Source organism: Heloderma suspectum, chromosome 4 (genome assembly GCF_057233095.1).
Source record: "Heloderma suspectum isolate Gila_16-S chromosome 4, 16-S_ref, whole genome shotgun sequence".
NCBI lineage: Eukaryota > Metazoa > Chordata > Lepidosauria > Squamata > Helodermatidae > Heloderma > Heloderma suspectum.
The window spans coordinates 184,841,662-184,867,926 of NC_139461.1; the positions used below are offsets into that span (position 1 = coordinate 184,841,662).

General features: G+C 47.9%; 1 pseudogene across 1 annotated transcript in view; it reads left to right on the forward strand.

Annotated features, from left to right (window-relative positions):
* Positions 1 to 614: 614 nt before the first annotated feature.
* Positions 615 to 26,265, forward strand: part of LOC146347834 (complement factor H-related protein 2-like) — a 40,873-nt pseudogene continuing 15,222 nt past the window's right edge. Inside the window, exons 1-6 of the transcript XR_014790437.1 lie at positions 615 to 757; positions 13,915 to 14,084; positions 16,401 to 16,589; positions 18,730 to 18,912; positions 19,748 to 19,960; positions 21,530 to 21,706. The product of XR_014790437.1 is annotated as a complement factor H-related protein 2-like (transcript). The remainder of the gene's footprint in view (positions 758 to 13,914; positions 14,085 to 16,400; positions 16,590 to 18,729; positions 18,913 to 19,747; positions 19,961 to 21,529; positions 21,707 to 26,265) is intronic.

Sequence of the window (26,265 nt, forward strand, 5' to 3'; positions counted from 1 at the left end):
TGAGCACTTAAACCCAATGGAATCAATGGGATTAACTGAACTCTCTGTGTTAGTATGACCTCTGGTGGTTTTTTTAAAGGACCCTGTTTTCCATCAAAGCAGGGCTGCCAACTGTTTGGCCTTATCACTGTGCCTTTTGCACAATGAGTTCCTCTTCATGGTAGAAGAGCAGGCCAGGTAGGGTTGCTAAGGGGACAGATGACAAACTGTGTCACTGCTCCTGCCCCTTTAAGAGAGATGTGATAGGCAGACATCAGCAGCTAAAGCTTTCCAAGTCATCAGAATCTGTTTTGTCACCTGCTCAAGACCCTGCTCTGAGCTGCAGTTCATGGACAGCGAAAAGGCCTGGATTGGAAATTAGCAACTGTGGCAGGCAGGGTATTTTCTCTCTCTCTCTCTCTCTCTCTCTTTCTGGGCGGTTGGCAACACTACACCAAATCCTGCACTGTTGCTGCCAAAGTTGCAACACAAATGTCACAGACCTTTTGCAAACACTCCCCATTGGGTTTAAAAGTTCATGTTCCTCATTCCAGTACTTTTTTCTCCTGTCCCTTCCCTTATCAAATGGAAAAGCAGCAAATAAACTATGACAGTGGATTAGAGGAGAAACAAAAGAAGAAAGGTATTTGGAGCATTTAGGTTGTTGAAAGCGACGATTCTGTGGCACGGAGTAACTCCGTTGCCTGAAGCACGATGAAGAGCTGGCTGGTCTTTATTGTCTTGTTTCTTCAATGGACAGGCTGTTCTTCCCAAAATGGTAAGTTATGAAGGGAAAAGGGAAAAGGGAAAATTTTAAAAGAGGAATGATTAGGACTGGATTCGTGAACTTGTTTCAGCAGGACAGCAGAGACAGGAATTCATCTGATGTTGCATTTTGATCTGTAGAGTTGTGGTTTTTTGGCACTTTGTAGTTGCAGATGCTTTGAAGATTATTTTGGAGTAGGAATCAACATGGGTAATTTAAGGGATGTGAGATTATGAATACATTAACCTCTTAGGAGAACACATTTCACCCTTGTGAATGCACACGTAATTCTGAGTGCCTTTGTTTGAGATCCCTTAAGAACCAGATGTATTTCTGCGTGAACACTTTCAGTTATGACCATCACGTAAGGTATTATCTGAGCGATTACCATTCTCACAATTGTAAGCCTGTTTCTAAAGAGGGTTTTCCCCCAGGGCTTTTTCTTTTTGTATATATTTTTATCCCGTTCTGAAAGTAAAGATCCTCACAGTGGCTATAGAAACAGGGGTCAAAATGAATATTCAATAAACAAAACAACCTTCCCATGTAACATGTTGTGGTAAGGGCTTTGCATGTCCATTCAAGGAAAACATGTCCTCAACATATATGTTATTTTGGCAACACACCATATGGATCAACAGGACAACGACTAATGTTGCACAACTACCAGCACAACATCGGGCATGGAGGTATCATGAAGCTGTGCACCGTTGCCCGCTCTGATTTTGGAGCAGGACTGTGGCCATTATTTTCTGTGCCATGGCTCAACCCCTTAATATGCAAACCATGATTTATTTATTTTTTACCTCTAAATATTTTACTCCTAAATGAGTCCTTTAAATATTTTAATCCTAATTTGACTCCTAAATGAGTCAACTGAACAGTTGGTGGTATAGATTCTCAGATCAGCAAGTGTATCTTTGTTGCAAGATTCGGAGCCCGTGAATGTGTGTGTTTTTTTTTGGAGCAGACATGTATTTAAGAACAGAAAACCAGTTTTGATATGTTGCTAGTTCATTTCTCAGACCTTCTCATGGGATTTGTTCTTCTCCTTCTGTAAGCTCTGTGGCCCCTTCCTCAAGCACCCTGCCCTCCAAAGATGACTTTATGAATGTCAAGATTACAATGAGAGTTTAGGAAGAGAAAAACTCATTACTTATATAGAGTATGTGCAGTTGTTAAGAGTCCTTTACCTATGTTGGCCTATCTAATTACTTAAATAAATGGCAGGCCTTTTTACTATATGGTCAGTGAAGCAAACTAACACTGCATTATTAGGGAGGGTTACTCTGCCCTAACCTCTGTCCTTTTACATGGCTTCCATTTGACTAAGTTTGCATAGAGTTAACTGATGCAGTTCAGTAACACATGAATTCCAAAGTTTAAATCCTTCATGTGCCATAAACTCAAAAAGTACTTAAAAGTAAGTCTCTCTCTCTCTCCCCCACTCACCCCCAGTCACCTCCTTTGCTCATTCAGCACTGTGGGGAAGTCTTAACTTCCTCTATGGGGTTTGGGTTTCAGGATTACAAAAGCAGCCAAAAACTTGCGAGGGATGTACAGGAGCAATAAGAAGGAATGATTTACCTGTGGCTTATCCTGCACTGAGCAGGGGGTTGGACTACATGACTTTCAAGGTCCCTTTCAGCTCTGTCATCCTATGTGGATGGTAGGGATGTCAGAAGAATCTGTCCAGAGGGTAGAGTTCACCAATCTTTCAGCTGTTCTACCCTCTGGACTTGCACAATTTCCAGTCAGAGTTTGCAGGAATTGCATGCATGATTGCAGAAATTGGGTTTTTTAAATATAAAAATAACTGATGAAGTTCCTGAGTTCGGGAACAAACCCCCAGCTCAGCTCACAAAGGCAAGTCATATCAGGGGTGCTGTGGGAATCTGTCAGGCCCCAAAGGGCCAGTTGTACCCATGATGGACATCCCTAATGGATGGTATTGTCTTCTAGTCAGCCCTGTCGCCAGCCTTCCTTGTTAGGTGGGGCAGCCATATTTCTAGGTGGGGCATTGGGGGGGTCATATCCCCATCCAATCCTGCCCTCCCCCCCACACTCACTTGTGGAGAGGATGTGAGGACCAGGCCAGGGGAAGGGAAAGGCACTGACCTTCCCCTCACTCCTCCTCCATGCAGAGAGGGTGTGTTAACTTACATAATGGGGCAATGTAAAGATCAAGTTAACAGAAAATGTATTAAGATCACCAAGAATTAAATATCTGGCATTTTTGTTTGTTTGTTTCATGAGGATACAGGATGTTAATGATACAGTCAACAAGGGGATACCAAAAGGTGTAAAACAAACAAAATAGTTTATCTCAATTTTAGCATCCACCCGAGAAACAGACTTGTCCACCCTACAAGTTTAGGGAAGGACAGAGAGAAAATAAAACACTTGAGGATGTGTTTGTTAACTCCTCCTTGAGGGCCCCTCCTTCTAGTCTTCTTCCTGACCTTTAGGTTGTTCATTCCTGTTGGAAAATCAAGGGGAAACTTCTTAAGTGGTTGCTTAAGTATAGGACTACCCCAGTGATGGGAAACTAATGGTGGAAAGCAATTGGCTTTTTTTTTCTTCTTCAGCTGGTTCCTGGGTTGATCTTTCTTCCCAGAAACCCTGAAGCGGCCTCATGCTGAGCTGCACACATTGGGTAAATCAGAAACCAGCCCTGAGTTACAGCCTAGACAGCCAGCTGACCAGCCAGCCAACCGGAGCGTGCACAGCAGTGTTTCTCTTCTGCTAGGGCTGTTTTCATTAGGGCTGTGCATGGACCCCCCGATCCACTTTGGATGCAGCTTTGGATCCTCAGAAGTGTCCTGTATCCATCTGAGACAGATTCTGGGGTCTTCCACTTCGACTCGGATCTGAATCCGAAGGGAGATTCGGATATCCGGATCGCCCATTCTTGCCTTTTCCCATTGACTTGCATGGGCAAACACAAAGGGTCATAACTTTCTTAGTTTTTATGATACAGGCATGGAATATGGACATCTCTCTGCTCCCCTGGAGTGGAGGCCACCTGCAACATTTCAGACAGTTTGACTGAGTGGTTTTTGTGCTAGGTGGAGTTAAAATCTGATGTTTTCCACAGAAACTCTCAAAGCAAAGAGCTGTAACTTCTCCCTGCTTCCACACATGCATGTGACACCTCGGCCTCTCCCAGCCTCCCTCAAGGGCATTGCACCCCCCAAAGCCCTGGTAGTTTGGCCCACTGGCTTGTGTACCAGGCACAGGTGAAATTTGAGTTTTTCCAGGAAAACTCCCATAGCAAGGAGCTATGACTTCTCCCCACCTCTCCCCTGCCAGCACCCTGAAGATGCCTCATATTGCGCTGGATTGCTTTGCCACACAGTGGAGTGTTTATTTATTTATTTATTTATTAAATTTATTAATCGCCCATCTGACTGGTCACCCAGCCACTCTGGGCGATGTACAACCCACCATAAAACAATTTAAAACAATAAAATTTTACCATATTTTTTTTTTTAAATACCCTAACCCACCCCAAATGCCTGCCTGAACAACCACGTTTTTAATGCACGACGGAAGCTCATTAAAGAGGGGGCATGACGGAGTTCCCTAGGGAGGGAGTTCCACAGAGTGGGGGCCACCACAGAGAAGGCCCTCTCCCTCGTCCCCACCAGTCTAGCTGTCCTGGCTGATGGGACAGAGAGAAGGCCATCTGAGGCTGATCTTGTTAAGCGGCCTGTCTGGTGTTGCTGGAGGCGCTCCTTAAGATAGGCTGGGCCAGAACCGTATAGGGTTTTAAAGGTCAAAACCAACACCTTGAATTTGGCCCGGAAAACAACTGGTAACCAGTGCAACTCCTTCAGCACTGGAGTGATGTGATCTCGCCGGCGGCTGCCTTTAATCAGGCGAGCCGCCGCGTTCTGTACCAGCTGCAGCTTCCGAACCGTCTTCAAGGGTAACCCCATGTAGAGCGCATTACAGTAGTCTAAACGAGAGGAGACCAGGGCATGTACTACTGATGGGAGCAGATGGTCGGGAAGGAAGGGGCGCAGCCGCCGTATCAGATGGAGATGATACAGCGCTGTCCGGCTCACAGCTGACACCTGAGCCTCCATGGACAGCTGGGAGTCCAAAATGACCCCCAGGCTGCGGACCTGGTCTTTCAAGGGTAGCCGTACCCCATTCAACACCAGGTCAACATCCCCCAGCCTCCTCTTGTCTCCCACCAAAAGTACCTCGGTCTTGTCAGGGTTCAGCTTCAGCCTATTCCTCCCCATCCAGCCACTCACCGTCTCCAGACATTTGGACAGGGATTCTACGGCCAACCTTGGTGAAGATTTGAATGAGAGGTAGAGCTGCGTGTCATCCGCATATTGATGACACTGCACCCCAAACCTCCTGATGATAGCCCCCAGTGGCTTCACATAGATGTTAAATAGCATCGGGGAGAGGATGGAAACCTGTGGCACCCCACAAGTAAGTGGCCACGGGACCGAAACCTCCTCTCCCAGTGCTACCCTCTGGTACCTGCCGGAGAGGAAGGACCGGAACCACCGCAATACAGTGTCTCCAATGCCCAACCCCTCCAGGCGGTCCAGGAGGATACCATGGTCAACGGTATTAAAAGTCGCTGAGAGGTCGAGGAGAACAAGGAAGGAGCATTCACCCCTATCCAGAGCCCTCCTCATATCATCCACCAAGGCGACCAAGGCTGTTTCTGTCCCATGCCCAGGCCTGAAGCCTGACTGAAATGGGTCTAGATAATCAGTTTCTTCCAAGTGTGCCTTCAACTGCACCGCCACCACCCGCTCAATCACCTTGCCCCAAAATGGCAGATTTGAGACTGGGCGAAAGTTGTTCAGAACTTGAGGATCCAAGGAGGGCTTCTTTAAGAGCGGTCTTATCACTGGCTCCTTGAGGGCTGATGGCATCACTCCCTCCTCAAGGGAGGCGTTCACCACCACCTTGATCCCCTCACCCAGTCTCTCTCTGCAGCCCATAATGAGCCAAGATGGGCAAGGATCAAGTAAGCAGGTGGTCGGCCTTACAGATGAAAGCACCTTGTCCACTTCATCAGGAGGAAGACGCTGGAACCGATCCCACAAAACTGTTTTGCCACAGGCCGCCTCTTGCTCACTAACTGTATCCACAGTGTGCAGAGTAACACACCTAATCTGATCAATTTTATCTGCAAAGTGCCTTGCCAAAGCCTCACAGGAGGCTTTAGAATGCTCCAGTGGTTCCGGAGCCACAGGACCGACCAGGCTCCAGACCACTTGGAACAGCCTCCTGGGGCAGCACTCTGCAGACGCGATAATATTCCTTTTTTGCTGCCTTCACCGCCACATGATAGGCTGAAGATATAGCTCTAGCCCGTGTCTGATCGTCTTTGGAGCGAGACTTCCGCCACCGGCGCTCTAGCCGTCTCACCTCCTGTTTCAGAGCTCGTAACCGCGGATTGAACCATGGTGCAGTCCGAGCCCTGTTCAGGGGGAGAGGGCGTTTCGGAGCCACCCGATCTAATGCCCCAGTGATTGCAGCATTCCAGCCACCCACCAGGGTCTCGACCGAGTGGCCATTGGCATGCCCCAGAGAATCCCCAAGTGCGTTCAGGAATCCATTTGGATCCATAAGACGCCTGGGGCGGACCATTTTAATGGGTCCTCCACCCCTGCGGAGGGGTTGTGGAACCGAGAAGTCCAACATCACCAGATAGTGATCTGACCATGACAAGGGGGTGGTGGATATACCCCTGACTTCCAGATCACTCCCTGCTTCTCCAGAAACAAACACAAGGTCTAGTGCATGACCGGCTACATGGGTGGGCCCAGTTAGAATATGGTGCAGCTCCCAGGAGGCCATGGTCTCCATGAAGTCCCGAGGTGCTCCTGTGAGGATGGCCTCCGAATGTACGTTGAAGTCCCCCAACACCAGTAAGTTAGGGGACTGTACACGCACATCAGAGACCACCTCAAGCACCTCGGCCAGGGAGTCAGTCGTGCAGCGGGGTGGACGGTACACGAGCAGAATCCCCAGACTGCCCTTCGGGCCCAACCTCCAGTACATGCACTCAACATGTACTGGAATAATACTGGAGTGTTATTGGAATAAGAACGTAATTAATATAAATACCATGTGTCTCATGCTTTTTCAACACTGTCTTGAAATTTGGAAATATAGTGTTGGTGGAACAACAACCTAGCATGCGCGCGCACACACACACACACACACACACAGATACAGACACACAAAAGCTAAAGACAAGCAGAACTCCCTAAGCAAACGACAGGTGTCTTTAATTTATTGCTTTATATTTCATGTTCTAACTTCAACAGGATAGAGGAGGTTATAAGATAAGAGCCAAGAGGGAGTGAACAACCCTCCTCCCGCTCCTTTAATTTCTGGTTTGGGAAGATCAACACAGAGAAGACACAGACAGTTCACTATATAGACTGCGTGGGGTGGGGGGAAACCAAACCACACATGGGCTGCTATAACATGCTTTTCTTTAATGGGAATGTCAGAGACTTCCACCACGGATCTCAGTGAAGCCGAATGCCAGTGCATTCGGCCCCCCGAAATCCATGGCAGAACAAAGCCCCTCGCCCCACCACCCCGTGAAAGGAACGCAAAACGGAGCACTTCCCTGGTGCTGTTCACGCTGCTTTGCGAATGGTGGCAGCTACGGTAGCCACCATATGAGTTCCCCTTTTTTGCCATGATAGGCTATGTAAATACTTACATAGCCTACCACAGCTAACACAGGGATGCCATTTGCGTCCACTACGCTATTTGCGTTCCCCTTTTTTTTGCCGTAATAGCCTACGTAAATATTTATGTAGGATAAAACGGCGAAAAATAGGGAACCGTACCTGCCACCATTTGCATACATGTTTTTTTTTGGGGGGGGGGCTTGCCGTGATAGGCTACGTAAATACTTATGTAGCCTATCACGGCAGCTTTGTGGGATGCAAATGGCGGCAGCTACAGCAGCTGCCATTTGCGTCCGCAGCAGCCTGTCCATGGCCGGAACTCCAGCTGCAGACAGCCCTGGCCGGTGTCTCCGTGGAGCCACTGTGGAGTGCAGCTGGCCAGGGAGAATTCTAGGGATGTACGAAAGTGACTTAGCTTTCACAGATTATGTTGATGGTGGGGGGGGAGGCGTTCCGTCCCTCCCCCCAGAATCCTGGCCGGGGGGGGAGGCGCTCCGTTCCTTCCCCCCGGAATCCTTGAATGGCCAGCTGTGCTCTGCGGCAGCTCCATGAAGCAGCCGCCCAGGCCCGGCCAGGCCAGAGCCTTCCGCAGGCTCTGGGTAAAAAAAAAAACAACAACACCAAACCACGTATGCAAATGGCGGTGGCTACAGCCGCTGCCATTTGCATTCCTTCTTTTTGGCCGTCTTAATCTACGTAAATATTTACGTAGACTATGACGGCAAAAATAAAGGGGAACGCAAATAGTGTAGCAGGCACTATTTGCGTCCCTTTTTGATTCCCTGTTTTAGCCTACATAAATCTTTATGTAGGCTAAAACGGTGAATCAAAAAAGGGACGCAAATAGCACCCGCCACTCTATTTGCATTCCCCTTTATTTTCGCCATCATAGTCTATGTAAATATTTATGTAGATTAAGACGGTAAAAAGAAGGAACACAAATGGCAGCGGCCATAGCCACCGCCATTAGCGTATGTGGTTTTTGTTTTTTTTTAAACCCACCCAACCATGATAGGCTAAACCTTTACATAGCCTATCAAGTCTTTTTTTTTTTTTAACCTAGCCATGATCCGCTATGTAAATCTTTACGTAGCCTATCACGTCTTTTTTTTTTTTTTACACAAGCCTGGCAGCAGCCGGTTGGAAGACCGGCCGCCGCTGCTGCCAAAGCTGCCGCCGCCGCCAGAGCCGCCGCTGCCCGGAAGATCCGCCCCAGCTGAGTCTCATCCCAGGAGGGATCCGCGGGGGGGTGGGGGGGTGGCACGCCGTTCTGCCACGGAGTTCAGGGGGCCATATGCACTGGCATTTGGCCTCATCGAGATCCATGGCGGAATTCTCTGACATCCCTAGAGAATTCTGGGGGGAGGGACGGAGCACCTCCCCCCCACCATGAATCACTTCTGCGAAAAGGTAAGTGACTTTCGTACACCCCTACTACCCATATACCTCCCCTCTTCCAAAGACTAGGGATGTACGAAAGTCACTTACCTTTTTGCGGATGTGATTCACAGTGGGGGGGAGGCTCTCCATCCCTCTCCCTGGAATCCTCAATGGGGGGGAGGCGATCCGGTCCTCCCCCCACCGTAATCCTGCCCATCCAGCTCCTCTCCGCAGCGGCTCCGCGGAGCAGCTGGCCAGGGCCGTCCGCAGCCGGAGTTTCGGCCGCAGACGGGCTGCTGCGGACACAAATGGTGGCCGCCGTAGCGGCTGCCATTTGTGTCCAGCTAGGCTGCCATGATAGGCTATGTAAGTATTTATGTAGCCTATCATGGCAGCCCCCCCCCCAAAAAAAACAACTTACGCAAATGGCAGCAGCTACAGCGGCTGCCATTTGCGTTCCCTATTTTTTGCCGTTTTATCCTATGTAAATATTTACATAGGCTATTATGGCAAAAAAAAGGGAACACAAATAGCTCCCACTACGCTATTTGCATTCCCCTTTGTTTTGCCATAATAGCCTCCGTAAATATTTACGTAGGATAAAACGGTGAAAAGTAGGGGATGCAAATGGCGGACGCCGTAGCTGCCACCATTTGCGTACGTGTTTGGTGGTGTGTGTTTTTGGCTTGCCGTGATAGACTATGTAAGTATTTACATAGCGTATCATGGCTTTGATGAAGAAGTGAATGGCGGCCACAGGGAGGCCGCCATTCGCAAGTCAGCACGGACGGCAGCAGGTAAGTGCTCTGTTTCACATGCCTTTCATGGGTTGGGGGCTCCATTCCGTGTGCCTTGCATGGTTTGGGGGCTCCATTCCGTGTGCCTTGCATGGGTTGGGGGGGGCTTCGTTCCACCATGGATTTCGGGGGGCCAAATGCACTGGCATTCGGCCTCACCGAGATCTGTGGCAGAATTCTCTGACATCCCTACCAAAGACACAGCTAGCGCAATAGCCGAACACAGCCTTTCGCCAAAGTATATATACCCCCTTCCTCCAACACTCTCTCTGAATGGAGACTGCTGCCGTCGGTTCTGACTGAGAGCTCCTATTCGCCAAAGCACGCTCCCTCCTCCTCTTGTGCTCGCCTTCCCACCTCCCCACACCTTCCTGCATCTGCTCACCTTCCCTCTCCCTCCTCCTCCTCCTCCTGCCCTTCCGCATGAGTTTTCAGAAGTTGATAAATTTTGGAGACAGCCTGTCTGGACTGCTCAGGCATTAAGTAGAGCTCCGAATATACAAGGAGGAGGAGGGGGCTCTTTGGGGGGGTGCGTTGCCCTGGACGCCTCGGTACTACTCTGACCTTCATATCATATCATGAGGATTTTGCTCCGAATATGCCCGTTTCGCCTCAGTATTCAGGCTTTGTAATGAGACAGTGTACAGTAGGGATGTATGAAACACTTACCTGGTTTTGTCCAGGGCCATCCGCGGTGGGGGGGAGGCGCTCCATCCCTCCCCCTGAAATCCTCGACGGGGGGGAGGCGCTCCGTTCCTCCCCCCTGGAATCCTGCCCGGCCGGCTCCACTCTGCAGCCAGGCCGCAGAGCTGCCAGCCGGGCCAAGCCACAGCGGGGCCTCCTTACTGCTGCTTGGCTGCCATGGATGCAAATGGCATCCTGAGTAGGGGACGCCATTTGCGTCCCTCTGGTAGCCTGTGATAGGCTACGCAAATATTTACATAGCCTTTCACGGGCTACCAGAGGGACTCAAATGGCGTCCCCTACTCAGGATGCCATTTGTGTCCACGGCAGCCTGGCAGCAGCCGGAGCCAGAGTCGGAGCCACCGTCACTGCCATCGGAGCCACCGCTGGAGCTGCAGCCAGGTAGGCTCCGTTTCACGAGGCTTTCATGGGGTGGGGGGGTGGGGGGCCCCATTCTACCATGGATTCTGGGGGGGGCGAATTCACTGGAATTCGGCCCCCCTGGGATCCATGGCAGAATTCCCTAACATCCCTAGTGCACAACCCTAGTTTTCATCCCTTGTCATCCAGTACACAAGAAAAAGAAGAGAAAATAGCCACTATGACTGTGAGTATAGTGAGTGCTTTAAAAGAATAAAGGGTAACTTAGGGTCAATTTTTTTTCCAGATCATTTGAAGTGATCTGTTCATTTCACACATTAGCAATAAGCACCCAGTCCTGCTCTAGTTATCGTAAGAACTGCAGAATAAACCAACCCTTACTTCTTGCTGGAGGCAACAATCCTGCTGTTTATTGCTGGCTGGGTAGAGAACACAACTGAGAGTGAAACCAAAAAGCAGAGCAAAGGAAAATCTAAGGGGTGTAATCTCACTCTAGCCCATATTACAAGTTCTAATATATTACTCTTCCAGGGCCATGCCATTATACACGCTGATTTTTTTCAGGCTCACTTAACATAATTTTAGGGTGACTGTGATGATGAGAAGTCTGCTCTCAGTCACGGAAAGACGTGAGTAAGCAGACTTTCAGGGATCTTCCAGATGAGGCTTTTGTTGTGCCTTATTCGCTTACTTTTTGCCATGCCTTATTCACTTACTTTTTCAGCGGGTCCTATGCTTAAATTGCTCCTGTTCTTAAAACAAGCTGTCATTCTTTACATGGAGGTTCTCATTGTCTGTCATGTTGCAAAGGAAAATGACTATATTCCCCCAAAAAATCTAGGGGGGGGGAGAGCACAGCTCTGTGTGGGGCAGTGCACCCATTTGCCCCACCCTGACTACAGGGCTGTTGCCCGTTGAGTGCTCGTAACGTGGAATGGAAGCTTCAGTCACCTAGACTATTCATCATGACTATTTTAGCACGCAGACAATTGGGGACTTAGGTCTGACTGCCATCCAGCTTCAAGATAGAGTTGAAGCTGGAACAAACAGCAGAATAGGATGCCATACCATATTGCATTGCCTACATGAGATGTCTGTGAAGGATGTGGCCGTTAACAGCTCTCATTTCAGGGCATTTTGGAGCTTGAGTGCACATGGAAAGCCCTCCGGAACTGCTGGAGCATTCTCAGGCCCCCTGTGAGGTGTTGGCAAGGCACTTTGCAGTTAAAATTGATCGGATTAGGAGTGTTATTCCATGTGCTGTGGATACAGTTAGTGAGCAAGAGGTGGCCTGTGGCAAACCGGTTTTGTGGGATCGGTTCCAGCGTCTTCCTCCTGATGAAGTGGACAAGGTGCTTTCATCTGTAAGGCCGACCACCTGCTTACTTGATCCTTGCCCATCTTGGCTCATTATGGGCTGCAGAGAGAGACTGGGTGAGGGGATCAAGGCGGTGGTGAATGCCTCCCTTGAGGAGGGAGTGATGCCATCAGCCCTCAAGGAGGCAGTGATAAGACCGCTCTTAAAAAAGCCCTCCTTGGATCCTCAAGTTCTGAACAACTTTCGCCCAGTCTCAAATCTGCCATTTTGGGGCAAGGTGATTGAGCGGGTGGTGGCGATGCAGTTGAAGGCACACTTGGAAGAAACTGATTATCTAGACCCATTTCAGTCTGGGATCAGGCTTGTGCATGGGACAGAAACGGCCTTGGTCGCCTTGGTAGATGATATGAGGAGGGCTCTGGATAGGGGTGAATGCTCCTTCCTTGTTCTTCTGTAGTTCTTCCGGGACCCTATCTACTAAATCTAGTCCCTGAAATCTATTCTTCACGTCCACTGCATATTCATGAGGAATATTTGTGAGCTCATATCTAATCTAATTGATCTGTGGGTCTTCCCTATTCTCTTTAGTCTGATTCTAAATTGTGCAATAAGAAGTTCATGATCTGAACTACAATCAGCCCCAGGTCTTGTTTTTACCAACTGCATAGATGTTTGCCACCTTTGGCTACAAAGGATGTAGTCAATCTGATTTCGGTTTCGACCGTCTGGTGAAGTCCATGTATAAAGTCATCTCTTAGGTTGTTGGAAGAGAGTGTTTGTTTAGGATAGAAGAAATCAATCACCTTCACCTTCAAGAAGGCAGTACTATTTGGAAGATCACATTCTAAACCCCAGCATTAATTCTGGGGAGACTGTGTGAGAGAAAAGGAGATGGAGACCGAGAAGGAAGATTTTGAGGAAACAGTGAAGAGGGAAAGGCAGAGACAGAAAAGAGAGGTGTTGAGGAGGCTGAGTAAATTCCAGGGAAGACAGCAGCAGTGGCAGCATTCTGCCCTTCCCCCATTTGTCACACAGCAGTGAGTCCATAGCCAACAGTCCATAACTGAGGCCTCTTACTGGACTACACAACAACAGACAGGTTTTAAGAAATAGCCTGCCTTTCTGGAGCATATGACCCTTGGACCGCCTTCCCTCCATGGTATTGTTAGACTTCTCCAAACGAATACAGGATTTAAGTGTTTGTTCTCTTCCTCCCCCCTCCTTTCCCTTCCATGTTAAGAAATCCTACTTCTTGGTTTAGAAGTTTCTCACTGGTTTTTCCCCACCTGCTTTCAGGGAACAGGGGGCCTGGTGGGCTGGAGGCAGCACACATTAGTTTGGGTTCAGCACCTTTCTCCCGCGTCCTCTCTTGCATGTATGAACCTAGGTCCCATGGTTTCCACACTCACCCCCCTCACACAGGGATGCTGGGAGGGAAAGTGGGCATATATCTGGAGGCACGACTGGGCCCTGGGTTTGTACACATAGAGTAGCATATGGCGGAGAAAGATGCTGACACCAAACTAGCGTGTGGTGCGTCCGGCCTACCAGGATGCCTGCAGGGGAATTACCTACACCAGGTCCTGCAGCGGTGCAGATTTCTGATGTGTTTGGGGGGTCTCTGTGGAAGGAGGGGGGTTAGGACTCAGCACAGCTGTGCCCCTCCCTCTTGCCACCCACACCCCAAGGATGGCACATGTCTGGCAGAGCGGCTCAGAGTGGCATGTGGAGGCACTCCTGTCCTGCAGGGGTGTTTTCAGTGGAGGCACTGGGAGCTTTCCGCTTCATTCCATTGCCCTTCAGCCTCATTCAAATGCGTTTCAGCCAATGAACCTGTGAGATTAGGATCGCACCCGTAGTTGCTGTTGTGGTTCTGTGAAAAGGACGGAGAGATTGTTTTGATGCTGAACGTAATTGCAGTGTGTGAAGAACCGCCGGACCTTGAATTTGGGGAGATTGTAAGTGATGAGAAGGCCGAGTACCTGGAAAGGGACAGAGTGCAGTACAGGTGCAACCCTGGATACACCATGGAAGGTCTGAATGGATCATATGCAGAGGACAAAAGTGGACGTCTCTACCAAAGTGTTCAGGTAAGAGGTTATATTTGGTTCATTTTGAAAACTACAGACTTAAAATCGGATTGTGGCGTGCCTGACAAGACCGTGGAGAACCTGCTTGTGTGCAAAGTTGTTTTGTCCATGCAAGCAAAGTGGATAGAGCAGGAGCGCAACGCTAGGGATTGTTCACTCGCTACATGGAGGCCTCTGAACTGGAAGCCTCTGAACTGGAAGCCCCATGTCATGTATTTATTTATTTGTTTGTTTATTCATTAGGGATGGGGGAGAATTTCTCCCCAAAACTTCAAGGGGCCGAGTGCCAACGCATTCAGTCCTCCAAAGGTTCAGGGAGAAATTCTCCCCCGCCCCCCCGCCCCCACCCCCAGGATGGGACTTACCTTTTACGAATGTCGCTCCTGGTGGCGGGTCCCGGCGGCGGTTCAGCAGGTCTTCGTCAGGGGCGAGGGCGGCAGCCGGTCTTTTGACCGGCTGCCACCGCCGCCATTACAAGAAAAGTAAAAAAAAAAAAAAACGCCCCTGTGATAGGCTACATAACGATTAACGTAGCCTATCATGGCTAGATTTGCAAAGTCAGCCATGGTAGGCTACATTAATCATCACATAGCCTATCACGGGTGACTTTGAAAAAGAAAAAAAAAGCGCGTATGCAAATGGCGGCCCCCATAGGGAGCCGCCATTCCCATTCCTTATTTGGTCCCTGTAGTCTACGTAAAGATTTACGTAGACTACGGCGAAAATAAGGGAACGCTATTTGCGTTGCCCTTATTTTCGCCGTAGTCTATGTAAATCTTTACGTAGACTACAGGGACCAAATAAGGAACGCGAATGGCGGCTCCCTATGGGGGCCGCCATTAGCGTAAGCGCTTCTTTTTTTATTTTAAGTCACCCGTGATAGGCTACGTGATTATTAACATAGCCTATCACGGCTGACTTTGCAAATCTTGCCATGAAAGGCTACGTAAATCGTTACGTAGCCCATCACGGGGCTTTTTTTTTTTTTTTACTTTTCTTTTGAAGTTCGCGGCCAGGGAGACGGGGCGCTTCTCCCCAGCCTGAATTTCGGCGGGGTGGGAGGACACCCCCCCCCTCGCATGAACTTCGGGGGGAGAAGCGAAGCGCCTCCCCCCCCCACCGCGAAAAAAGCTGCGGGACAAGGTAAGTGACTTTCGTACATCCCTATTATTCATGCCTTTCATTTCTATACCACCCAATAGCCGAAGAGGACAGAAAAGGAGAGAGAAAGGATATTGTTGGCAAGAGTCCGGCAGGGCAGGTGGGGGATGGAATCTTTTACGGCCTCCCATTCCTGCAATTTTGTCATTTTCAGCTAGACAGGCTTCTGGGCGTCTGGCTGAATTGCCTTCCAATGGTTGATCTATGTCTGTTGCATTACATGCATTTGTATTAATGGATTCACAAAATTGGCAATATTGGTGCTTGGGGAAGTCACAGTGAAACTGGGTAATGTATGTCTTTTGATAACTAAGGCTGCAATCCCATGGTCCCAGGAAGGGCGGGCATCCCAAAGGATATAGGATTGTTTGGATCTCCCCCTGCATGGGTGGATATAAGCCTGATACAGTCCTGTGATGTTCCATCTCTGCATTTACCCCATCCTTTCTAGGTAGCTATGTTTCTGTTTTCGCACTATTTTGAAGTCAGTTCCAGTCAATATTAGACTTTGCCCTTGCTGCAGCAACTTCCTTTCTCTCAGAAGGTAAAATAATGGCTTTGATAAAGTTAGAGTTCAGTGGAGAATGCTAGTTGGCTAGTAGAAACTGCGCTTCAAATGTCCCCTTTTAAGTTGCCTATTTATATCTCATGAAAATTAGCACCTGTTCTCATCTTGGTATCTCTTCACTTCAACCCCCTTCAGATAAGAAATTTTGGTTTATGTACATGTTCCTCAAGAACTTGTATCTCATAAATAGTATTTGATTTTTGAGAAGAGAAATAGAGGTTTATAAAGACTTTTTGGCTGAATCGACACATAGCAGTTATACTGTTATCAAACCATTATCAAAACTATTGCTACACATGACACCAATGGGCATTAATAGCTATGATAATGGTATAACTGCTTTGTGTAGATTCAGCCTTTGTCTCTCAAGTTTTTGAGCTAAACTTTTTCTTCCAGTGCCTTTCTGGAGAACCTAGAACAAAAAGACAGGCACACTTCCTTCATGGGAGACGACACATTGCCTAGTCAGCTGAATTACTTAGGGTTGCTGTTAATTTGCTAAATGGAGGTATGGAAGATTCCCCTACAGCAGCAAATGAGACATTCCATTGATGATTCCTGCCTTGTGCTTTCCCCCTTTATTTTAGCACCCTGTGTTATTGTGAAACAACAGCTAGAAGCAAAAAACCTGCTTTTGTCTGGTGGCCGAAGACATTCCCAAATGATCCAAAGTAATCAAACACTACAGTTCCTGTGCAGGGAAGGATACATGCTCATAGCGCCTTCAGTCAGGAAGTGTGTTGATGGGCACATGGATTTGCCATTGTGTATCTCTGGTAAGCATGCTGTTAAAATAGAGAAGTTCCTCTAGGAGTATTCCAGCACTCAAAGGGCCTGAAACCACTCCTCAATCCAGTCTGAAAGCCGGGCTTTCCTGGGTTCTCTTCCTCACTTGTTCACATAAAAGAGGATCCATATGCTTTGTAAGGATAACTGCAGTTATGAGCTGAATATCATATTTATATTTGTTGCTTTCTGTATTAGTGCACCTAAACTGTAAGAGTCTGCTTCCAGTTTTAAGTATTCTGTGGGGGAGAGAGAAAACCAGGCCCACTGATCTCAACTCTAGATGTATAACAAGTGAAGGACCTCTAGTGTCCCATAGTCCAGAAGTGCAGCACCTCTTGCCTGCAGGCTGGATCCAGCCCTGTTGGCCTCCCCAGCTGGCTTGCTCTCTCTCCCACCAGGCCACACTCCCCCTCAGCCACACCACGTGCCAATTTTCCACAGTGATCTGGTGAGGGAGGAAGAGACATGGTCTCTGTTTGCATTCTCAGATAATTTACATTCTTCTCTGTGCGTAGGAATGTACGAAAGTCACTTACCTTTTCCAAGGGTGACAATTGCGGTGGGGGGGAGGCGCTCTGTCCCTCCCCCGAAATTCTCCCCGGCCGGCTCCGCTCTGCGGCAACTCTGCAAAACCACCGGCCGGGGCCACCCGCACCCGGACATCCGGCTGCTGGGCAGCCTGCACAGGGACGCAAATGGCAGCCGCTGTAGGCGCCGCCATTTGCATCCCTGTCTTTTGCCATGATAGGCTATGTAACTATTTACGTAGCCTATCATGGCAAAAAAAAAAAAAGGAATGCAAATGGCGGTGGCTACGGCGGCCACCATTTGTGTTCCCCTTTTTTTTGCCATGATAGGCTACGTAAATATGTAAAAATATTTACATATGTAAAAACATTTACATAGCCTATCACGGCAAAAAAAAAGGGAACGCAAATGGCAGCCGCTATAGCCACCACCATTTGCATTCCTTTTTTTTTTTTTTTTTGCCGTGATAGGCTACGTAAGTATTTACGTAGCCTATCACAGCTATAATGAAGAAGCGAATGGCGGCCGCAGACATGGCCGCCATTCGCAAAGCAGCGCAAACGGCAGCAGGTGGGTGCTCCGTTTCGCGTGCCTTTTGCAGGGTGAGGGGGCGGGGGGCTTTGTTCCACCACAGATTTTGGGGGCCAAATGCGCTGGCATTCAGCCTCACCGAGATCCATGGCAGAATTCTCTGACATCCCTATCTGTGCATGGAAAAAGAGGCAGCCCTCTGGGCAGAGATAGAATAATGGAGGGGGAGAGAGGGGGGAAGGAGGCTGAAGAATGGCAGAGTACCTGAAGCATACATGTAAGACTATGTATAAGACTATATATAATGAGAGAAGGGGAGAAGAAGAGATGGGGGGGAGATATAGAGTGAGAGACTAGGTGAGAGAGAAAGGGAAGGTGAAAAGGGAGAGAGAAGCAGGAGGACAGAGAAGAAGAGAGAAGGGATATTGCTTTGGCCATGCCCACTTTTGGCTCTGGTGACAACCAGCTGTTGCGTGTGGTCCCTGAAAAGTTACAGATCAACAAGTGTAGCCCTCAGGCTGAAAAAGGTCCTCACCCCTATCATCCTCCTTCATTCTTGGCCTTGGGTTATTGTACTGTAGCATTGTCATATCTTCTTCCCTACTGTTTGTCTCTGGCAATTGAGATCCAGATTCATTGACTACAACCTGTAAAAGCAATTTATGCTAGTATGGGCTAGAACAGTGGGTATATGCATGTTGTAAATAAATACATAAATAAAATAAGTAAAGTAGAAAACGTTACGAAAAGCAACCATATCTGCATAGTTTATGTTATATAAGAATATCAATATAACAGAAGCCAATGAGGACATGATCCAACCAAAAGTCACAGTGGAGCCTGCTTCAGCTATATAAAGCTGTTTACAGGCTTACCTGGTGCAAAGTGGCCTAGTTATAGAAATGTAAGGATGAAGCTGTCCCATGCCCATCCTTGACCCATGGCCATTATGCCAGATTGAAGTTTCTCATGTGTCCTGTGACAGCAATCTGGAAATGCTTATATGGAATACCAAAGCTTTGAGGATATGGCCAAAGCCATCATTCTTATTCTTTTCTTATTTACCAGAAAGAGGGAAAAACTGTAGCCATCCACCCACTCTTCAGAATGGAGACATTACTACCTTATCTCAGCAACAATACACATCTGGTTCTTCAGTAGAATTCAAATGCCAAAAAGATTATGCCATGGAAGGACATAACCGCTCTTTTTGTGACAACGGGACCTGGACAAAAATGCCTGTTTGCTTAGGTAAGGCCAACGGTAGTGGTTATACCATTTGAACATTATTTATTTTAAAGCATTCTTTGAACAAATTCATGGCTTTCTTTTGATGGTAGCTGTGATTAATTTTGCAGAGAGCAGTTCTCTTTCTTACGTGATTTGTTTTATTTTAGGCCTGGTTCACATCCCTGTTCTTCCCGGGCATTATGGCAAAGCATTTAAGAGATGGGGTGGAACATTCCCAGTTCATAATATGCCTCTAATCCATAACCTTTATTTGGATTTAAACTACCCACTTTGAATACTTGACAAGCACTACATGCTAAATATCAGTATGTCCTCATGCAAGTTAAATATTTTTAAGTAAATACATCTAATAATATTTTCTCCATCTCATTGAACAAGAATAACCATCCTAGTCTGTCCTCTATAACATTTTAGCTTAATATAACCAGCATCACAAAGCGGAAGGAATTCTAAAATGGTAACAAAGACACATGCAAATAAATATGTTTCCCCTTGAAGTAGGCACATTAGTTGCTGAACGAGATCTACCTCGAAAGATAAATAGTGCCTTCTGCACTTTGAATTGTTGCTCTTCATGATACAGTATTGTTAAAATGAGAGCCTTCCCCATAATTGACTTTCAACAACTGAATGGATCCAAACAGCACAATACACTAGAAATGCCTCCAATTCAAACTCCACAGAAATCAGTTTCATCATTTACATTTAAGCCAATATGCCCACAATTCCCATCACCCATGTGTGCAACCTTTCATATTTCATTTATCCAATAACGCAATGTAGCGAGTCTGGATATTAGTTGCCTTGGCTAACAGAACTTGTTTTCTTATCGCAGAGCCCTGTGCAGTGTCATGGGCTGAAATGGAAGGCCAGAACATAGAGGCGAAAGGGAGGTCAGATGAGAGCGGATCTCAGAATATGTACCTGCAACGTGGTAACTCTGTTCAGCTCACCTGTAAATCAGGATATGCCCTTGCGACAACTCCTTCTCAATCTGCTTTTGTAATCCAGTGTGACGGAAAACCAATTGTGTATCCTGAATGCAAAGGTAACTCAAGATGGTGTGATACTTTCTGTCCACCCCGACACAGAAAGAGCTAGTCGTCACTGAATGGGATCTCACTGGGAAATGCCAGATGCCTCTTTTTGCTTTTCTGTAAATGGCAATTAAAACGGCTTTGTGAGAGGCATTTCAAAGGATGGGCAGGACCCAGGAATACCTCTGTGCTTCTGCTCAATCTGTTCAGAAAGCAACCCTGCACACAAGCAGAAAGGCTTAGTTATTTCTGGAGATGAGTGCTTCTGTTCATGTCAGCTTGCTTTCAGAACTGCTAGAAGCGGTTCTGTTGCGCCAGCAGTGGGTCCCGCTACCATGTTGGCATAATCGGACACAGCCCGATGTTGTGCAACTTCTTTAGTGGTAATTAATTAATGCAGTTTTACTACTAATGCTATCACTGACTGCTGTAAGTAATACAAACTGTAACTTCTTAATACTTTTCTGCACTGTCCAAGAGCTGAATCTCTCCAGGCAGTTCACAAAATAGAACTTAAAACGCTGAAATATAAAACAAAGCACCTAAACATGTTTATGAAGACAGCTACAGAATACAACCAAAGAAATACCAACAGCATAGTGAAAGTCTAAAACAGTGACACAACTTTCAAGAACTAAAGGACTAAATGGCCTGGGAGCACACTATTTAAATAGCCCATTATTTATTATAATACTGAAAACCACAGATAAATACCAATAGAAATACCAGATTTGTCATTAAGATAATCACAGGTGCACCTGCAATTAATACTGTAGGATATGGCAACCTACTGTCCTACTCTATTTCTCCAGCTGGTTGGTAGGAGCATGCTCAGAGTGTCATAGGGGGCTGACGTTCTCAGACCTTTTTAGCAACCCAGCCTGGCCCAGGAAGAGAGCAGTTACCTCAGAGGGATGGGGTGACCTCCATGGAGTTTAGCTGACATGATTGCTTGACTACTTGCAGGTATGCACTCGGATCAGAGTTTTACAGAGCAATCCTGTGCCTATTGACTCAGGAGTAATTTGTACTGCATCAATGCAGTTTACTTCATAGCAAATGTGTTTATGATTGCAGCCTTAATTGGGATCCTTCTCAAAGGACAGTATGGAAAGTTATTTATTTTATGAATTGTTAAATGTGCTTTGTCTTGCTTAAAGCTATTATGGATTCATCCCCAGTCTTCATCCCTTGCTGAATCAATGACCTGATGGGTACTTGCTTCCATTCTTCCTGTGTTATACATTTGCCTTTCCCATTGTTCTCCCTACCTGAGAGCCCATGTGGTGTAATGGGTAGAGCGTTGGACTGGGACTCCGGAGATCTGGGCCAGTTACTGACTCTCTGCCTAACCTACCTCACAGGGTTGTTGTGAGGATAAAATGGAGAGGAGGAGGGACCATGCTAGCCACCTTGAGTTCCTTGCAAGAGGAAAAAGGTGGGATATAAATGTAACAAATACATAAATGAAAGTATTTTTTAGTCATTTCCCATGAAGAAAGATGGCAACCCCTGTAATCTGAATGATTGTTATCAACAGTTTTTTTTTTTCTGTATCACTTTTGCCTCATTCTTCCTAGAAATTAGATGCCACCCCCCAAGAGTGGAGAATGGTTCTTTCAGACCTCAAAGAAATGTGTACCAAGATGGAGATTTAATTCGAATTGACTGTGACAGTGGAATTCAAGGAGAAGGTGGACAAAAGATAGCTGAATGCACAAGGAATGGATGGTCACCTTCGCCCATTTGTGGAACTGGTAAGCGGGATTTGCATGTCTTGCCACAATTATGGAAGGCTTATACATGACTGTCTCCAACACTCCATGCAAGGATTTTTTTTTTTTTTTTTTAAAGAGATGGCCTGCATTCATGCCTCAGGGAGCTCTTTCCCCATGACTCAAATCCTGAGGAATCACAGCAAATCTACCCCAGAGCATTGCAGTAGAACCTGGGCCATGGTCTGAGGTATCTACTCAGTTCAGAACACTGGCCAAGCTTGTTTGACAGTCCTAATAGTTCACTACAAGTGAATGGAGAGCACACCCCAGAACATACCTAACACTCACTGGCAGCGTCACAGTTTTCAGGGCATCTCTTCTGCCATTAAAGTTCTTTTCATTTGAGGAATATCTGATATTCTCCCAAGGAACTGTAAGCTTTCTTCTGCTATAGCCTCCCTGTCAGCCTGTGCTTTCCGACAGGAAAAAGAGCCATGGGAGGAGAGTTACCTCTGGATGTCTTCCCCTTGGCTTTAATTGGTACAGGAGAGGCTGGGGTGGGTGCAAAGTGCCAGTGAGGTGATTGGACAGTTGATGGCAGGACACTCACCTTGTGTCAGGCCAATATCACTGCCCTTCATCCGTGACAATTTCACCAGCACCAGTTCTGCCAGCCCCATTTGTTACAGGCCTTCAAGCGGCCTCTTACCAGAGCCAGTTCGGTGTACTGCTTCAAGTGACGGCATGGGACTGGGGAGACCCAATTCCCCAGCTGGCCACGCAGCTCACTGGGTGACTTTGGGCCAGTCACTGACTCAGCCTAACCTGTCTCACAGGGTTGTTGTGAGGACAAAATGGAGAGGAGGAGGTTCGTGTAAGCCCCCTTGGGTTCCTTAGTGGAAAAACAGGTGGGGTATTAATGTAAACAATAAATAAATAAATAAATAACCTTTCCACCTTGCAATACAATTTAGCTAACTTATTGGGTGCCATGGTGTAGATGGTGCTCGCTGTTTTTAGTTTTCAAGTTCTGATATTGTATTCTCATTGTTTTATGATTGTAATTTTCTACACGTTTAAATACATAAATGAAATCAGTTCTTGAATACATGCACACCTGAATGGGCCGGATAGAGATTAATTCGTACAAACCTATACCTCGCTGTGCTCTATTGCAGGTGTGGGAATGCAAGCCACAGGGCCTCCCCACGTGGCCTGCCACCCCTCCTGCTAGGCCTTGCCCCAGCTGTGGCCTGGTCATGAAATCCCAATCCCCTGCACCGTTCAGCTGTTTCCACAGGGCAAGTTTTGATCCATGTCCAAATACAGCTTCCCATGCTGAAATGGAGATCCTCCTGGATCTTGGTCACAAGGTCTGATGTCCTGGAACACTTTGGTTCCTGGCCCCTCCAAGCCAGTTGTGTTCTCTAGTATTGTTTCCTGCCTGCCCTCTATGCCTCACTTGATTTAGGGTGCAGCCCAATTGGTTACAGTATCAAACGTAATCCAAGGTAGTATCCAAGTATCCAAGGCCCTGCTGGGCTGCTCTGGCACAGTGTGAGGAGTGAGGGGGGTGATTTTGGACTCTCCGTCCTTCTCTTCTTCATTTTCTCTCTGGACTAGGGATGGGCGGACGGTTTACCTGCCATTCTGGGGTGTGGTGTCTGCAGGGGGGGAAGCGATCTGTCCCTCCCCCCTGGAATCCTGGCTAGCCAGCTCCGCTCCGCGGTGATTCTGCAGAGCTGCTGGCCAGCTCCAAATCTCCAGTGATACGGCCGCCATTGCCATATTACTGGCTGGGCTGATTGACTGCGGATGCAAATGGCATCCAGTATGCCATTTGCGGCCATAAAGGTCTTAGTTTAAGGTAAATGCAGCCATTTACAGCTGCATTTACCTTAATCTAAGACCTTTACGGCCACAAATTGCATACTGGACGCCATTTGCGCTTGGAGACAGTCCCCCTCAGACAGCAATATGGCAACAGCGGCCGTATCGCTGACACTCCAGAGCTGCCGGCAGCTCCGTAGGATCGCTGCGAGGAGGATCCAGCTCCAGATGGGTCCTCAGGGAGGCGGAGGTGAGTGTTGCCATTCCACCATGGACTCTGGGTGCCCGGATTCTTTAGAATCCAGCCTCATTGGGGTCCGTGGCATAATTCTCCAATGTCCCTACTCTGGACAGGCCTCTGAGCCCATCCAGAGGATTCATACTACTTGTTGGTGGGTCTGGGACTAGAGAAGCCATAGGGGTTTTTTTTTCATATCCTGGCCTTCTTCTCCCATCCCTGCACACCAGAATGTCCCTTTTTGACCACCGCAAAGTCATCTGTGGCTGCTTTTGCAACCTTGGAAATCAAGCTCTGCAGACAGAGACCTAGTGTCCTAAAGAGCATTTAACATGTTGGGAGAACGACAACAGAATAACAACTGCAGAGGGAGGAGATGCATGTGCATGTGAGGGTTAACTTTGGGGCTGTACACAGACCCCCCACTTCCCTTCAGATGCTACTTCGGACCTTCAGAAGCAGTCCCCCTTCGCTTCAGACCAATTCAGACCCCATCTGCTTCAGATTCAGATCCAAAGCAAGATTTGGACATCTGAATCATTCAGATATTACTTTTTCCCCTTTGACTTTAATTGGAACATTGAAATGGCCACAACATTTTCACTTTTAAAGATAAATACATTAAATTTGGGAACATGGCAACCCCCATGGACAGAATTTTACCTGCCAAATTTTATACAATTTGGCCTAGCACTTTTTGTGCTAGGTGGAGTTCACTAGGGGTGTACGAAACCCTGCTTACCTGGCTCTGCTGGGTTCCGCAGGCGGGGGGAAGTGATCCGTTCCTCCCCCCGGAATCCTCGATGGGGGGGAGGTGATCCATTCCTCCCCCCCGGAATCCTGCCAGGCCGCGGAGCCGTCGGCCGGGCCAACCCGCAGCAGGGCCTCCAGCCGATGCGGATTGCCTACGTAAATATTTACGTAGGCTAAAACGATGGGGGGGGGGAAGAACACAAATAGCGCCCACTATGCTATTTGCGTTCCCCTTTTTTTTCGCTGTAATAGCTTACGTAAATATTTATGTAGGCTAAAACGGCGAAAAAAAGGAAACGCAAATGCCGTAGCCGCCGCCATTTGCGTACATGATGTGGATTTTACTTTTTTGACTGCTGTGATAGGCTACGTAAGAATTTATGTAGCCTATCAGGGCAGCCTGGCTGGATGCAAATGGCGGCTGCTACAGAGCAGCCCATCTGCGGCTGGAACTCTGGCTGCGGACAGCCCTGGCCAGCTGTTCCGCGGAGCCGCCGCGGAGCGGAGCAGGCTGGGCAGGATTCCGGGGGGAGGGACGGAGCACCTCCCCCCCGTTGAGGATTTTGTGGGGAGGGACGGAGCGCCTTACCCCCACCACGGATGTCCCTGGATGAAACCAGGTAAGTGTTTCGTACATTCCTACCGTCTGCCCACAAAATGGGACACAGATCCATCTAGCCAATCTAGATCAAGGGTGGGCAGAAGCTGTACTGAAAGGTACTGGCAGATGCCTGGGTGATGTGAAGTAGGATGGCAAGGATTTCTGACTCTCAGCCATTTAACAATGGCAACAGCCAAACGACTGCAACAAAATGTTTGGAAGGACTGTGAGCTCTATTCCATTCTGGTACTCAAAACAAATTCATGTTTTCAGAATCCTTTAATTATATGTCTTTTGCACCTGGCTCCATTAGGTCCATCTAAGGGTTTTTGTAGGGGTGTACGAAACCCACTTACCGTTCCAATTGGGGGTGTCCACAGTGGGGGGGAGGTGATCGATCCCTCCCCCCAGAATCCTGCCCAGCCAGCTCCGCTCCATGGCGAGTCCGCAGAGCCACTGGCTGGGCCCGCCCACAGCCAGACTTCCATCTACTGCCGGGCTGCGGCCACAAATGGCATCTGGCATGGGGGACGCCATTTGCATCCCTGCTCTTGTCAGTGATAGGCTATGTAAATATTTACGTAGCCTATCATGGCAAAGAGCAGGGTTGCAAATGGCGTCCCCTATGCCAGATGCAATTGTGGCCACAATCCAGGGCAGCAGATGCGTGGCACCAGCGGACGGACCCAGACCAGCCAACAGCAGGCAGGGTCCGTCCGGGGAGGACTTTGTGGGGGGAGTAGTTCATTCCGCCACGGACTCCTTAGGACTGACTGCATCCATAATGGATTCAGAGTCTCCTTGTTGCTGTTCTGCTGGTTTGCACATCCCCCCTCTCTATACACACACACACACACACACACACACACTTGTTAGTAAAAATAACAGTGAAATAAAGAATGCTGCTGAACAAATGCAGACTGTTTTTCCCACTGCCACTGAGCAATTACAGCATTCCCCTCCCCACAGGTTCTGTGTGGAATGTGTGCCACAAATTAAAGCCTCAGCATTCCCTTTTTAGAGAGTAAGCACTGACCACATCTGTTGCAAGAAAGCTACAAGCAGAACACATACCTTTTGTTTCTCTCCACACAACCATCTCTCCTCTTTTTTCCTCATTTTTTTCATCCTCCTGAAACTCTTCATAAAAACAGATGGATTTTGTTGGGGGTTTAC